Here is a 17,471-nt window from a genome sequence, read left to right on the forward strand (position 1 = left end):
AAAAAGTAAAATCTGTATTGAAAACATTTAATATAGTGTAGTTGAATTGTCCTTAAAGAAAATCAGATAAGTGAAATGGAAGACAGATTGGAGCAATTTTATTCCAAGAGGAGAAGGAGAATGAAAATATACTATGTAAGTAATAGGAGTATCCCGAAAAGAACACAGAACAAAGAGGGATGACTAAATAAGCAAGGACATAATAAAATAAAATTAAAACTCTAGAACTAAAGTAAATAAATTCTCAAGATTGAGAACTAAGAGAAATTAAAAAGGCCTACTATGTTCCAAGTAAAATGTACAAATATAAACTACTACTGAAACACATTAACAATTTTAACTTTAATTTTTAATGCTAAAACTCAATGAAATAACATATCAAACAAATACTGATTAAATATTGGACTGGCCAAAAAGTTCGTTCGGGCATTTTTCATACCATCTTATGGAAAACTGAAACGAATATTTTGGCCAACCCAATAATTTTTTAAAATACTTTTCCTGAATAAAACACTGGCAGATGTAATATAACATCTTAAACATGGAATTCCACACTTTGAGCTCAACAATGTCTTTTTTCCTTTTGCATTTTCTAGCATTTTGTTCACTTAGTACGTATTCCTATTTTATCTAAATTGATCATCCTTTAGTCTTCTTATATAAATACATATTGTGCAGGTTATATCTTAATATATCCCCAGACATTCAAAAAGACTCATGGGATCACTGATGAACACAAGGAGTTAAATAATTGATTTCTCAAAGTGTAGGTACAATTTTGTACCAATAATGGAATATCCACTAAATGTGGCTGTTGTTTTTGAAAAGAAACAATTAGGTTTAATTAAACAACATCATTAAGACAGGGGAAAGACTAATAAAAATAAATTAGAATACAGAACACCAAAATTGAAGGAGAGCTAGTACTGAAAAATCTTAACTGGTATAACTGTTGGAGCAAAGCAGGATACAAAAGAAAAAAAAAGGTGACAATTAATGGACTCTACCTTCAAGATAAAATACAGATATATGGGAAGAGTGAGAAGGTAAGAGAGAAGCTATAAAAGTGTTCAACTGCTCTTTCTTCCAAGGCAGTATGGAAAAAGACTACCCTAGTATTTCAAAACTTGTAATACATTACAAAATGAGTAATTATGCAATTAAGAAGGAAAGAGTAGAGGAGCTTCAAGATGGCGGAAAAGTAAGACGTGGAGATCACCTTCCTCACCACAAATACATCAGAAATACATCTACATGTGGAACAAGGGCTACAGAACACCGACTGTACACTGGCAGAAGACCTCATACCTCCCAAAAGGCAAGAAACTCCCCACGTACCTGGGTAGGGCAAAAGAAAAAAGAAAAAACAGAGACAAAAGAATAGGGTTGGGACCCGCACCTCTGAGAGTGAGCTGTGAAGGAGGAAAGTTTTCCACACACTAGGAAGGCCCTTGCTGGGCGGAGACTGTGGGTGGCAGAGCGGGGAAGCTTCGGAGCCGCGGAGGAGAGCACAGCAACAGGGGTGCGCAGGGCAAAGCGGAGAGATTCCCGCACCGAGGATCGGTGCCGACGGGCACTCACCAGCCCGAGGCTTGTCTGCTCACCTGCTGGGGCGGGTGGGGGCTGGGAGCTGAGGCTCAGGCTTTGGTCGGAGCGCAGGGTGAGTACTGGCGGGGTGAACACAGCCTGAAGGGGTTAGTGCACCACAGCTAGCCCGGAGGGAGTCTGGGAAAAAGTCTGGAGCTGCCGAAGAGGGAAGAGACTTTTCTTGCCTTTTGTTTCCTGGTGCACGAGGAGAGGGGATTAAGAGCACTGCTTAAAGGAGCTCCGGAGATAGTCGTGAGCTGCGGCTATTAGCACGGACCCCAGAGACGAGCATGAGACGCTAAGGCTGCTGCTGCCACCACCAAGAAGCCTGTGTGCAAGCACAGGTCACTATCCACACTGCCCCTCCCGGGAGGCTGTGCAGCCTGCCACTGCCAGGGTCCCATGATCCAGGGACATCTTCCCCGGGAGAACGCACGGCGTGCCTCAGGCTGGTGCAACGGTCACGCCAGCCTCTGCTGCCACAGGCTTGCCCCGCATCCGTATACCTCCGTACCCCCGGGCTGCGTGAGCCAGAGCCCCCGAATCAGCTGCTCCTTTAACCCTGTCCTGTCTGAGCAAAGAACAGACGCCCTCAGGTGACCTACAGGCAGAGGCGGGGCCAAATCCAAAGCTGAACTCCAGGAGCTGTGCAAACAAAGAAGAGAAAGGGAAATCTCTCCCAGCAGCCTCAGGAGCAGCAGATTAAATCTCCACAATCAACTTGATGTACCCTGCAACTGTGCAATACCTGAATAGACAACAAATCAACTTCGGGAGCAACGATATATATTTTTTCCCCCTTTTTCTCTTTTTGTGAGGGTGTATACGTATGCTTCTGTGTGTGATTTTGTCTCTATAGTTTTGCTTTTACCATTTGTCCTAGGGTTCTGTCTGTCCATGTTTTTTTTTTTTTCTTTTTGTATAGTTTTTAGCACTTGTTATCATTGGTGGATTTGCTTTTTTGGTTTGGTTGCTCTCTTCTTTCTTTCTTTCTTTCTTTTTTTAATTACTTTTTTAAACATTTTTTTGCGGTATGCGGACCTCTCACTGTTGTGGCCTCTCCCATTGCAGAGCACAGGCTCCGGGCGTGCAGGCTCAGCAGCCATGGGTCACAGGCCTAGCCACTCCATGGCATGTAGGATCTTCCCGGACCAGGGCACGAACCCGTGTCCCCTGCATCGGCAGGTGGACTTTTAACCACTGCACCACCAGGGAAGCCCTAAAACATTTTTTTTTTGTTTTGGGTTTTTTTTTTTTTGCGGTACGCGGGCCTCTCACTGTTGTGGCCTCTCCCATCGCGGAGCACAGGCTCCGGGCGTGCAGGCTCAGCAGCCATGGGTCACAGGCCTAGCCACTCCATGGCATGTAGGATCTTCCTGGACCAGGGCACGAACCCGTGTCCCCTGCATCGGCAGGCGGACTTTTAACCACTGCACCACCAGGGAAGCCCTAAAACATTTTTTGTTTTTGTTTTTTGGTTTTTTTGGGGTTTTTTTTGTTTGTTTGTTTGTTTGTTTGTTTGTTTTTTTTTGCAGTACGCAGGCCTCTCACTGTTGTGGCCCCTCCCGTTGCGGAGCACAGGCTCTGGACATGCAGGCTCAGCGGCCATGGCTCACAGGCCCAGCCACTCCGCGGCATGTGGGATCTTCCCGGACTGGGGCATGAACCCGTGTATCCTGCATCAGCAGGCGGACTCTCCACCACTGTACCACCAGGGAAGCCCACTAAAACATGTTTTTAATAATTATTTTTATTTTGTATTTAAAAAACTATTTTATTTTACTTTATTTTATCTTCCTTTTCTTTCTTTCTTTCTTTCTTTTTTCTCCCTTTGATTCTGAGCCGTGTAGATAACAGGTTCTTGGTCCTCCAGCCAGGCATCATGGCTGTGCCTCTGAGGTGGGAGAACCAAGTTCAGGACACTGGTCCACAAGAGACCTCCCAGCTCCACATAATATCAAATGGTGAAAATCATCCAGAGATCTCCATCTCAATGCCAAGACCCAGCTCCACTCAAAGACCAGCAAGCTACAGTGCTGCATACCCTATGCCATCCAACAAACAAGACATAAACACAAGCCCATCCATTAGCAGACAGGCTGCCTAGAATCATAATAAGACCACAGACACCGCAAAACACAGCACCAGACGTGGACCTGCCCAACAGAAAGACAAGATCCAGCCTCATCCCAGAACAGAGGCACTAGTTGCCTCCACCAGGAAGCCTACACAACCCACTGAACCAACCTTAGCCACTGGGGACAGACACCAAAAACAGCAGGAACTATGAACCTGAGGCCTGTGAAAAGGAGACCCCAAACTGAGTAAGTTAAGCAAAATGAGAAGACAGAGAAACACACAGCAGATGAAGGAGCAAGGCAAAAACCCACCAGACCTAACAAATGAAGAAGGTATAGGCAGTCTACTGGAAAAGGATTCAGAATAATGATAGTAAAGATGATCCAAAATCTTGGAAATAGAATGGAGAAAATACAAGAAGCGTTTAACAAGGACTTAGAAGAGTGAAAGAGCAAACAGACGGTGATGAACAACACAATAAATGAAATTAAAACTTCTCTAGAAGTGATCAATAGCAGAATAACTGAGTCAGAAGAACGGATAAGTGACCTGGAAGATAAAACAGTGGAAAAAACTACTGCAGAGCAGAATAAAGAAAAAAAAAAAAACGAAAAGAATTTAGGACAGTCTCAGAGACCTCTGGGACAACATTAAATGTACCAACATTTGAATTATAGGGGTCCCAGAAGAAGAAGAGAAAAAGAAAAGGACTGAGAAAATATTTGAAGAGATTATAGTTGAAAACTTGCCTAATATGGGAAAGGAAACAGTTAATCAAGTCCAGGAAGCACAGAGAGTCCCATACAGGATAAATCCAAGGAGAAACACGTCAAGACACATCATAATCGAATTGGTAAAAATTAAAGACAGAGAAAAATTATTGAAAGCAACAAGGGAAAAATGACAAATAACACACAAGGGAACTCCCATAAGGTTAACAGCTGATTTCTCAGCAGAAACTCTACAAGCCAGAAGGGACTGGTATGATATACTTAAAGTGATGAAAGGGAAGAAACTACAACCAAGACTACTCTACCCAGCAAGGATCGCATTCAGATTCTATAGAGAAATCAAAAGCTTTACAGACAAGCAAAAGCTAAGAGAATTCAGCACCACCAAACCAGCTCTACAACAAATGCTAAAGGAACTTCTCTAAGTGGAAAACACAAGAGAAGAAAAGGACCTACAAACACAAAACAATTAAGAAAATGGTCATAGGAACATACATATCGATAATTACCTTAAACGTGAATGGATTAAATGCTCCAACCAAAAGACACAGGCTTGTTGAATGGATACAAAAACAAGACGTATATATATGCTGTCTACAAGAAACCCACTTCAGAACTAGAGACACATACAGACTGAAAGTGAGGGGATAGAAAAAGATATTCCATGCAAATGGAAATCAAAAGAAAGCTGGAGTAGCTATACTCATATCAGATAAAGTAGACTTTAAAATAAAGAACGTTACAAGAGACAAGGAAGGACACTACATAATGATCAAGGGATCAATCCAAGAAGAAGATATAAAAATTATAAATATATATGCACCCAACATAGGAGCACCTCAATACATAAGGCAAGTGCTAACAGCTATAAAAGAGGAAATTGATAGTAATAAAATAATAGTGGGGGACTTTAACACCTCACTTACACCAATGGACAGATCATCCAAAATGAAAATAAATAATGAGACAGAAGCTTCAAATGACACAGTAGACCAGATAGCTTTAATTGATATTTATATGTCGTTCCATCCAAAACCAGCAGATTACACTTTCTTCTCAAGTGTACACGGAACATTCTCCAGGATAGAACGCATCTTGGGTCACAAATCAAGCCTCAGTAAATTTAAGAAAATTGAAAACATATGAAGCATCTTTTCTGACCTCAATGCTATGAGATTAGAAATGAATTACAAGGAAAAAAACATAAAAAACACAAACACATGGAGGCTAAAAATTACATTACTAAATAACCAACAGAACACTGAAGAAATGAAAGAGGAAATCAAAAAATACCTAGAAACAAATGACAATGAAAACACGATGATCCAAAATCTATGGGATGCAGCAAAAACAGTTCTAAGCGGGAAATTTGTAGCTATACAAGCCAACTCAAGAAACAAGAAAAATCTCAAGTAAACAATCTAACCTTACACCTAAAGGAACTAGAGAAAGATGAACAAACAAAACCCAAAGTTAGCAGAAGGAAAGAAATCATAAAGATCAGAGCAGAAATAAATGAAATAAAAACAAAGAAAACAATAACAAAGATCAATAAAACTAAAAGCTGGTTCTTTGAGTAGATAAACACAATTGATAAACCATTAGCCAGACTCATCAAGATAAAGAGGGAGAGGACTGAAATCAATAAAATTACAAATGAAAAAGGAGAAGTTACAACAGTCAATGCAGAAATACAAAGCATCCTAAGAGACTACTACAAACAACTCTATGCCAATAAAATTGACAATCTGGAAGAAATGGACAAATTCTTAGAAAGGTATAACTTTCTGAGACTGAACCAGGAAGAAACAGAAAATATGAACAGACCAATCACAAGTAATGAAATTGAAACTGTGAGTAAATATCTTCTAACAAACAAAAGTCCAGGACCAGATGGCTTCAGAGGTAAATTCTATCAAACATTTAGAGAACAGCTACCACCTATCCTTCTCAAACTCTTCCAAAAATTTGCAGAGGAAGGAACACTCCCAAACTCATTCTATGAGGCTACAATCACCCTGACACAAAAAACAGACAAGGATACTACAAAAAAAGAAAATTACAGACCAATACCACTGATGAATATAGATGCAAAAATCCTCAACAAAACACTAGAAAACAGAACTAACAACACATTAAAAGGATCATACACCACGATCAACTGGGATTTATCTCAGGGATGCAAGGATTCTTCATTATAAGCAACTCAATCAATGTGATACACCATATTAAAAAATTGAAGAATAAAAACCATATGATCATCTCAATAGATGCCAAAAAAGCTTTTGACAAAATTCAACACTGATTTATGATAAAAACTCTCCAGAAAGTGGACATACAGGGAACCTACCTCAACATAATAAAGGGCATATATGACAAACCCACAGGAAACATCATTCTCAGTGGTGAAAAACTGAAAGCATTTCCTCTAAGATCAGGAACGAGACTAGGATGTCCACTCTCACCACTATTATTCAACATAGTTTTTGAAGTCCTAGCCATGGTAATCAGAGAAGCAAAAGAAATAAAAGGAATACAAATTGGAAAAGAAGTAAAGCTGTCACTGTTTGCAGAATACATGATACTATACATAGAGAATCCTAAAGATGCCACCAGAAAACTACTTGAGTTAATCAATGAATTTGGTAAAGCTGCAGGATACAAAATTAATGCACAGAAATCTCTTGCATTCTTATACACTAATGATGAAAAATCTAAAAGAGGAATTACGGAAACACTCCCATTTACCACTGCAACAAAAAGAATAAAATACCTAGGAATAAACCTACCTAGGGAGAAAAAAGACGTGTATGCAGAAAACTATAAGACACTGATGAAAGAAATTAAAGACGATACACACAGATGGAGAGATATACCATGTTCTTGGATTGGAAGAATCAATAATATGAAAATGACTATACTACCCAAAGCAATCTACAGATTCAATGCAATCCCCATCAAATTACCAATGGCATTTTTTATGGAACTAGAAAAAATCATCTTTTAATTTGTATGGAGACCCAAAAGACCCCAAAAGAGAAAGCAGTCTTCAGGGAAGAAAATGGAGATGGAGGAATCAGTCTCCCTGACTTCAGACTATACTACAAAACTTCAGTAATCAAGACAATATGGTACTGGCACAAAAGCAGAAATATAGATCAATGGAACAAGATAGAAAGCCCAGAGATAAACCCATGCACATATGGTCAACTAATCTATGACAAAGGAGGCAAAGATATACAATGGAGGAAAGACAGTCTCTTCAATAAGTGGTTCTGGGAAAACTGGACAGCTACATGTAAAAGAATGAAATTAAAACACCCCCTAACACCATACACAAAAATTAACTCAAAATGGATTCAAGACCTAAATGTAAGACTGGACACTTTAAAACTCTTAGAGGAAAGCATAGGAAGAACACTCTTTGACATAAATGACAGCAAGATCTTTTTTGATCCACCTCCTAGAGTAATGGAAATAAAAACATAAATAAACAAATGGGACCTAATGAAACTTACAAGCTTTTGCACAGCAAAGGAAACCATAAACAAGACTAAAACACAGCCCTCAGAATGGGAGAAAATATTTGTAAATGAATCAACAGACAAAGGATTAATCTCCAAAGTATATAAACAACACATTCAGCTCAATATTAAAGAAACAAACAACCCAATCCAAAAATGGGCAGAAGACCTAAATAGACATTTCTCCAAAGAAGACATACTGATGACCAAGAAGCAAATGAAAAGGGGCTCAACATCATTAATTACTAGAGAAATGCAAATCAAAACTACAATGAGGTATCACCTCACGCTAGTTAGATTGGGCATCATCAGAAAATCTACAAACAACAAATTCTGGAGAGGGTGCAGAGAAAAGGGAACCCTCTTGCACTGTTGGTGGGAATGTAAATTCATACACCCACTGTAGAGAACAGTATGGAGGTTCCTTAAACTAAAAATAGAATTACCATATGATCCAGCAATCCCAGTACTGGGCATATATCCAGAGAAAACTGTAATTCAAAAGGACACAGGCATCCCAATGTTCATTGCAGCACTATTTACAATAGCCAGGTCATGGAAGCAACCTAAATGCCCATTGACAGATGAATGGATGAAGAAGTGGTGGTACATATATACATTGGAATATTAGCCATAAAAAGGAATGAAATTGAGTCATTTGTTGACACGTCGATGGATCTAGAGACTATCGTACAAAGTGAAGTAAGTCAGAAAGAGAAAAACAAATATAGTATATTAATGCATGTATGTGGAACCTAGTAAAATGGTACAAATGAACCAGTTTGCAGGGCAGAAGTTGAGAGACAGATGTAGAGTACAAACGTATGGACACCAAGGGGGAAAAACAGCAGTGGGGTTGGGATGGTGGTGTGCTGAATTGGGCGATTGGGATGGACTTTTATACACTGATGTGTATAAAATTGATGACTAATAAGAACCTGCAGTATAAAAAACAAACAAGCAAACAAACAAAAACAAGTAATACTAATCTTTCTTTGGGTTATTTGTATGGACATATGTTAATATAAATGTTTCAGACATTACATGAAATTTCTAAAAATCTTATATATTCTGGTATAATGTTATAAGTCATAATTATAGTTATTACCTTACAATGTATATCTCAGAAATAACTAAATTTCCTTGTCAATTGCATTATTGTGAACTTTCATCAAATCTTTAACTGTGGTCATTTTTAAGTCTTTGGCATTTACAGACAGCTCTGGGTATACTCTGATGCTTTTGCAAATATGTTCCCATAAAAGAGTTTCATCTTCAAGGAATTCATGGAAAAGACTCTGACAAGTACAGGTTTCTGGTAATTGACTATACTGCTGAACTGAATGAATAAGCATTTTCATAACTCTAATGGAAAACTGATGAATTCATAAAAGTGCTAACAAAATATTAAGATGAAAAAAAAATTAATTACATGGGACTGAGTGAACTGCAAAAAAAATACAAACACATGGAGGCTAAACAATACACTACTTAATAACTAAAAGATCACTGAAGAAATCAAAGAAGAAAACAAAAAATACCTAGAAACAAATGACAATGAAAAAACGATGACCCAAAACCTGTGGGATACAGCAAAAGCAGTTTTAAGAGGGAAGTTTATAACAATACAATCCTACCTTAAGAAACAAGAAACATCTCAAATAAACAACCTAACCTTACACTTAAGCAATTAGAGAAAGAAGAGCAAAAAACCCCCAAAGTTAGTAGAAGGAAAGAAATCATAAAGATCAGATCAGAAATAAATGAAAAAGAAATGAAGGAAACAATAGCAAAGATCAATGAAACTAAAAGCTGGTTCTTTGAGAAGATAAACAAAATTGATAAACCATTAGCCAGACTCATCAAGAAAAAAAAGGGAGAAGACTCAAATCAATACAATTAAAAATGAAAAAGAAGGAACAACTGACACTGCAGAAATACAAAGGATCATGAGAGATTACTACAAGCAACTATATACCAATAAAATGGACAATCTGGAAGAAATGGACAAATTCTTACAAATGCACAATGTTCTGAGACTGAACCAGGAGGAAATAGAAAATATGAACAGAACAATCACAAGCACTGAAATTGAAACTGTGATTTAAAAACTTCCAACAAACAAAAGACCAGGACCAGATGGTTTCACAAGTGAATTCTATCAAACACTTAGAGAACAGCTAACACCTATAATTCTCAAACTCTTCCAAAATATAGCAGAGGGAGAAACACTCCCAAACTCATTCTATGAGGCCACCATCACCATGATACCAAAACCAGACAAAGATGTCACACAGGAAGAAAACTACACGCCAATATCACTGATGAACATAGATGCAAAAATCGTCAACAATATGCTAACAAACAGAATCCAACAGTACATTAAAAGAATCATACACCATGACCAAGTGGGGTTTATCCCAGGAATGCAAGGATTCTTCAATATACACAAATCAATCAATGTGATACACCATATTAACAAACAGAAGGATAAAAACCATATGATCATCTCAATGGATGCAGAAAAAGCTTTTGACAAAACTCAACACCAATTTATGATAAAAAACCCTCCATTAAGTAGGCATAGAGGGACTTTCCTCAACATAATACAGGCCATATATGACAAACCCACAGCCAACATCGTCCTCCATGGTGAAAAACTGAAACCATTTCCACTAATATCAGGAACAAGACAAGGTTGCCCACTCTCACCAGTATTATTCAACATAGTTTTGAAAGCTTTAGCCACAGCAATTAGAGAAGAAATAGAATTAAAAGGAATCCAAATCGGAAAAGAAGAAGTAAAGCTGTCACTGTTTGCAGATGACATGATACTATACATAGAGAATCCTAAAGATGCCACCAGAAAACTACTAGAGCTAATCAGTGAATTTGGTAAAGTAGCAAGATACAAAATTAATGCACAGAAATCTCTTGCATCCGTATACACTAATGATAAAAAATATGAAAGTGAAATTAAGAAAACACTCCCATTTACCACTGCAACAAAAAGAATAAAATACCTAGGAATAAACCTACCTAAGGAGACAAAAGACCTGTATGCAGATATCTATAAGACAGTGATGAAAGAAATTAAAGATGATACAAACAGATGGAGAGGTATACCATATTCTTGGATTGGAAGAATCAACATTGTGAAAATGACTATACTACCTTAAACAATCTACAGATTCAGTGCAATCCCTATCAAACTACTACTGGCATTTTTCACAGAACTAGAACAAAAAATTTCACAATTTGTATGGAAACAAAAAAGACCCCAAATAGAAAAAGCAATCTTAAGAAAGAAAAACGGAGCTGGAGGAATCAGGCTCCCTGACTTCAGTCTATACTACAAAGCAACAGTAATCAAGACAGTATGGTACTGGCACAAAAACAGAAAGATAGATCAGTGGATCAGGATAGAAAGCCCAGAGATAAATCCACACACATATGGTCACCTTATCTTTGATAAAGGAGGCCAGAATATACAGTGGAGGGAAGAAACCCTCTTCAATAAGTGGTGCTGGGAAAACTGGACAGCTACATGTAAAGAATGAAATTAGAACACTCCCTAACACCATACACAAAAGTAAACTCAAAATGGATTAAAGAGCTTCCCTGGTGGCGCAGTGGTTGAGTGTCTGCCTGCTGATGCAGGGGACATGGGCTCGTGCCCCGGTCCAGGAGGATCCCAAATGCCACAGAGCAGCTGGGCCCATGGGCCAAGGTGATAGGCCCGCAGTGACAGGCCTGCATACCACAAAAAAAAATTGGATTAAAGACCTAAATATAAGGCCAGACACTATCAAACCCTTAGAGGAAAACATAGGCAGAACACTCTATGACATAAATCACAGCAAGATCCTTTTTGACCCACCTCTTAGAGAAATGGAAATAAAAACAAAAATAAACAAATGGGGCCTAATGAAACTTAAAAGCTTTTGCATAGCAAAGGAAACCATAAACAAGATGAAAAGACAACCCTCAGAATGGGAGAAAATATTTGCAAATGAAGCAACTGACAAAGGATTAATCTCCAAAATTTATAAGCAGCTCATGCAGCTCAATATCCAAAAGCAAACAACCCAATCCAAAAATGGGCAGAAGACCTAAACAGACACTTCTCTAAAGAAGATATACAGATTGCCAACAAACCCATGAAAGAATGCTCAACATCATTAATCATTAGAGAAATGCAAATCAAAACTACAATGAGATATCATCTCACACCAGTCAGAATGGCCATCATCAAAAAATCCACAAACAATAAATACTGGAGAGGGTGTGGAGAAAAGGGAACCCTCTTGTACTTTTGGTGGGAATGTAAATTGATACAGCCACTATGGAGAACAGTATGGAGGTTCCTTAAAATCAACAAATAGAACTACCATACAAACCCGCAATCCCACTACTGGGAATATAGCCTGAGAAAACCATCATTCAAAAAGAGTCATGTACCAAAATGTTCATTGCAGATCTATTTACAATAACCAGGACATGGAAGCAACCTAAGTGTCCATCAACAGATGAATGGATAAAGATGTGGCACATATATTACTCAGCCATAAAAAGAAACAAAACTGAGTTATTTGTAGTGAGGTAGATGGACCTAGTGACTGTCATACAGAGTGAAGTAAGTCAGAAAGAGAAAAATAAATACCATATGCTAACACGTATATATGGAATCTAGAAAAAAATGGTCATGAAGAAACTAGGGGCAAGACAGGAATAAAGACACAGACCTACTAGAGAATGGACTTGAGCATACACGGAGGGAGAAGGGTAAGCTGGGACAAAGTGAGAGAGTAGCATGGACATATATACACTACCAAACGTAAAATAGATAGCTAGTGGGAAGCAGCCGCATAGCACAGGGAGATTAGCTCGGTGCTTTGTGAACACCTAGAGGGGTGGGATAGGGAGGGTAGGAGGGAGGGAGATGCAAGAGGGAAGAGATATAGGGACATATGTATATGTATAACTGATTCACTTTGTTATAAAGCAGAAACTAACACACCATTATAAAACAATTATACTCCAGTAAAGATGTTGAAAAAAAGGAAACAGTAAAATAAGAGCATAAAATAGGATTAAAGAAGATGACATCTAAATAACAATTAGAACAATAAATTTTAATGCTTTAAAATCTCTATAAAAATCTGAAAGACCTTATATTGAATTGATAAAATATATTTAAAATATAGAGTACATTTTTTAGACTCTACATGTAAACACCTATGGGGAGTGCTCCAAGGCCCACACCGAGTTCCCCGGGTTAGCGCTTCTCTGACGTCCACCTTCATCATAAATTTGGGGTCCTTAGCACAGATGTATGCCAGACAGAATCTCACTTGCTTCCCCCTTCCTTGCCAGACCAGATTGACCCCCTTCATGGAAGCACAAGCCTAAGCATTATTATAATTGGGGACTGCTATTTTTAAGGGATAAATTTGAGGAAGGATTTTTGCTGGAACAGGTAATACAAGGTGAAACCTTTAGCATTGGTGACTCACAAATCAACAACGCAGAATTTTTGCAAGTAATTGAAACCATTAGCCTTCTTCAAAACTTTTTAGTTTTTATAACTAGGCAAGCAAAGTTAGTAAAGAGAGTTTGCATGGTATTAAAGATCAGAGAAAGTTATTGGTGGGTACAGATTCTGTCAAAACACACAGCAGATACACGCAGAGAGGAGGTATTCTACAAGCAGCTCACCAGCGTTCTCCCCAAGCTGGACCTCCTTTTCCTTCTCTGCAGTTTCGTCTGCACAGCCAACAACTCCACTCATGCTTTAGTAACTGTTCTCTTTAGACTAAATCGAAGATGTAATCAAAGGAAATCCTTCGCTATTCCCAACGTAGGCAAGATTAGCCAGCATGAGTACAAAGTGCCTTCAGTGCCAAATATTAAGAGTTATGCCAGTTATTAAAGAGCATGGTCATGACTTTTTTTTTTTTTTAACAAGGACGGAGTAATGAAAGACATCAGGGCTATTCACAGGTTTATATCGCACTTCACGCAGGCAGTGTGTGCAGCTGTGGAAAAGAGTGAGTGAGTTGTTGAATCTTGTCAGGCAGAAGTGAAAAAATTAAGAAGACAAATCACTCAGATGAAAAACAAACAAACAAAAAAAGAACAAGAAGGAAGATTGCAGCAGGCAATGGTAAGCAAACAGATGCCGTCTGAAAGTTTGGAACCCATGTTTGGTCCTCTGATGCCATGAGTCTGTAGCTGAGGTAGAAGTACACTGGGAGATGCAGAGCTTTCTGATCCTCCTCCCTCTTAGTCTGATTTTCACACACAGTCAAGAAACCACTTCGAGCCTTTCTCACATGAAAAGTAGAGTATTTATGCCTTGATCTCAAGCCATGAGCTCTTCCAATTATGCTTCCATTAGTGCCAGACTGAAATATTCTGGAAGTGGAGCAGGATGAAACTTTGACTGACCCCCGTCCCCCTAACATTAGGGAGTACTCACGTTTGAGGAATTTGCCACCACTGACATATACCCAAGAGGGCTCCAGGAACACTCAGACCTCCCAGAATTAATTAAAGAAGATGCACTCTCCACTTAGCACTGTTTTTCTTAATTACTTATTGAGACAATATTTGAAAACTTGTTCTGAGGGAGAATTGCTTTCTTAGATCCCTGGACTCCCAAGAGGAGAGTCCTTGTTCACAGAACTTGTTGGAGCTTCACATATGCAGATCCTCACCTTTGGTCCCAGTGTGCAGGTTTTAAGACACAGCCATTAAGATAATCAAATTGCCTAATTCTGGTGTGATTCAAGGGTGTACAGTTAAGTTTAGGCAAAGTAAAATAATGAACATAGGTTTTGTTCTTTAAAATAAATTAGAAATTAGAGACTAAGCATAAGTAACTATAAATGTTCTATAATTAATCTATAAATGAAAATTTTACTCCTTGCACTATCATGCCTTAAATTTACTTTTCCCAAAAGAAAATGAATTTAGTAGAGCTTTCAAAGAACTTTCTTTCTATGATAAGCCAAGTTCATCTTTATCAGAAAACTTTTAAAAATAATTCCATGAAGTCTGATTGGCACAAATCAGATATATCTTCTCTTGTCATATTGGATATGACTATGTGAGATCAAAAGAGAGGGCTTTGCTTCAACGTTTTTCTACTAGCCTAATATGTATTGACACTTAAAATGATTGACTTTTAAATAATGTAGAAATGATAATTATCAGTAAGTAATCATCCAAATAAGTATGTCATCAAATAACATTTTTCTTTTGGAGGATTACAGTGACTGCTATGTTATATTAGCCAATTCATGGTCTCAGTTCCAGTCTTAAAGGAAGGATGTACAGTAACGGAGGACAGAAAGGAATTATGTACCAGACTCAAATTTTGTGATGAACAGATTTCAGACACATTGGATTTAGTTCAGTTCCTATGTAGTGCATTTAATTCATTTAGATTTCCTGACAAATCCTGGTGTTAATTCAATTTGTGGAGGAAAGATATTTAATAAACTGTTTGGGAATCTTGATGAATAAATATTCATTTTAAATCTGGGGAAAAAATAAACCTATGGGCTACAGGTAAAAAAATGTACTCAGGATCTATATTTTATCTTTATAGTCTTTTTTACCCCAAGTGTAGAGATTGTATCAACATTTCTCAGATTGGAGGAAAATAAAATAACTTTTTAAATCTGGTTGTAGCTCAATTTAAATTCAGGGAATATTAAACTAAACACAACTTTCTATCTTGAGTTTATAAATTAAGAGTAAAAGAAATATGAAATGAAAAAACTAAACATTCCACTTAAAATCATAGAAAAGTAAGGATAAACATTAAAAGAAGCAAATTGTCAACAGTTATTTTCAGGATATTAGCCAAAGTGGACAAATTTGCCTGTAAATATTGATCAAAGTACCTGACTAATCGCCTTTACGTCACGTTGTAAAGTATAAATGTGATAACATTGGACAATGTTGGGGTTCATTCTTATTTAGACTTCCAGATTACATATTGTGGGTGTAAATCAGGAGATTTTAGTGGCACAGTAGGCTAAATGTATGACGTGATTCAAAGGTACTGATTGTGATATAATGCTTAGTACATTTAAACTTATTAATATAGTAGATAAGACTTTCATAGAAGACTGATGATGCTCATAGTTGCTATGAATGAAAATTACCAGCATAAGGTTTATTCTAACAAGATTCTATACATTTCATGTTATTATATTTATTTTATAAATTTATTTTGAATGTAAGAAATCTGACATGAAGTAGAGTATTCTGAAAGCTGTGTTTTCCTTTGTGGCAATTGCAGAAACTCTAGGAGTTTTCATGAAAATGAATATAATAAGAAATACAATAGTAAGAAATCCATTTTATGCATCAAGTTCTTGAATACTTTTTTGAATGTTTGTCACGCTCAGTTTCATCAAGCTCAGTGCATAATTTAGGTATTGGAAGCATTACTTCATATCATTGTTTGATTTTAACATCTAGCCTAAGTTATTTCCCAGGTAACAAATGTATTTGACACTATTACAGATAAAATTTTTTGTTTGGTTACATATTAACCTGCCATTTCTCCAGTGCTTTGTTTTAATATGTTCAGATTATATACAATTCATGTCACTCTACCTAAGCCATGCTGAACTATAAAATCCCAAAATATAGCTAAAAAATGTAATAAAATATTTTTCAAGTGATGATATGCTTTTATTCATCATCTAGGAGGTAAGTTTGACAAGCCATTTGTCATAGAAAGTTTGAAACCCTAGGTACTGAAATTATTTCTACTCCATTTATGTTTTATTATGTTCGTTATAGTCAAAATATGTCAGGTTAATCACTGTTGTCATGTGTTTTCTTACATCTGTTACTTAATATTTTTCACTCTATCTCTGTTAATATACATATATATAGGGTCATTGTTAACTTCTTCCAATATGCTTAAAAATACATTTCATTCACTATATAATCTAGACTAGAGTTAATCTTGATGCCTTTGTTTTCACATTTTTTCATTAAGAGAGACCAAGGCATATTTGGAGGAGTAAACCATTTTTTTAAGAGGATAAATATAGTCCATATAAATGTGGTAGGATGCAATGAATTTACAGAAAAAAAAGTAGAAAATAATGCTACCTTTTGAGAATTAAGCTAGTAAGGTACACATAAAGAGTGTGGTTAGAGACTTACTGTTGATATTAAGGTAGGGAGTACTTGAATATTTACATAAAAAAGGAAATAATTATTTGTGGGGGGGAGGAGATGTTATGGTGAATCACTGATGGCTGAGATCTCCTGGGAGAGGAGACAGATATCTGTATTTTTAACAAACTCTCCTTGTAATTCTTTTGTAAACTGTGGAGGTTTGTATGGAATTTGAGTTTGATATTTATATTTTGCTCATTTTGTTGTTAAGTAATTTTTCCTGAACTTTTAGAAAATGTCTTTGTTTAATTAGCTTGTCTTCACAGAGCTAACTAGCTAACTTCACAGAGCATTTTCTTCTATTTGTGTGTTTATATTTATTTTATTTATGTTTTTCCTT

The 17,471-nt window shown here is 37.2% G+C and overlaps 1 pseudogene; it reads left to right on the forward strand.

Moving 5' to 3' along the window:
* The first annotated feature begins 1,190 nt into the window (after positions 1-1,190).
* LOC115859897 (BRISC complex subunit Abraxas 2 pseudogene) lies at positions 1,191-14,473 on the forward strand (annotated as a pseudogene).
* The last annotated feature ends 2,998 nt before the right edge of the window (positions 14,474-17,471 follow it).

Source organism: Globicephala melas, chromosome 1, assembly GCF_963455315.2.
Source record: "Globicephala melas chromosome 1, mGloMel1.2, whole genome shotgun sequence".
Classification (NCBI taxonomy): Eukaryota; Metazoa; Chordata; class Mammalia; order Artiodactyla; family Delphinidae; genus Globicephala; species Globicephala melas.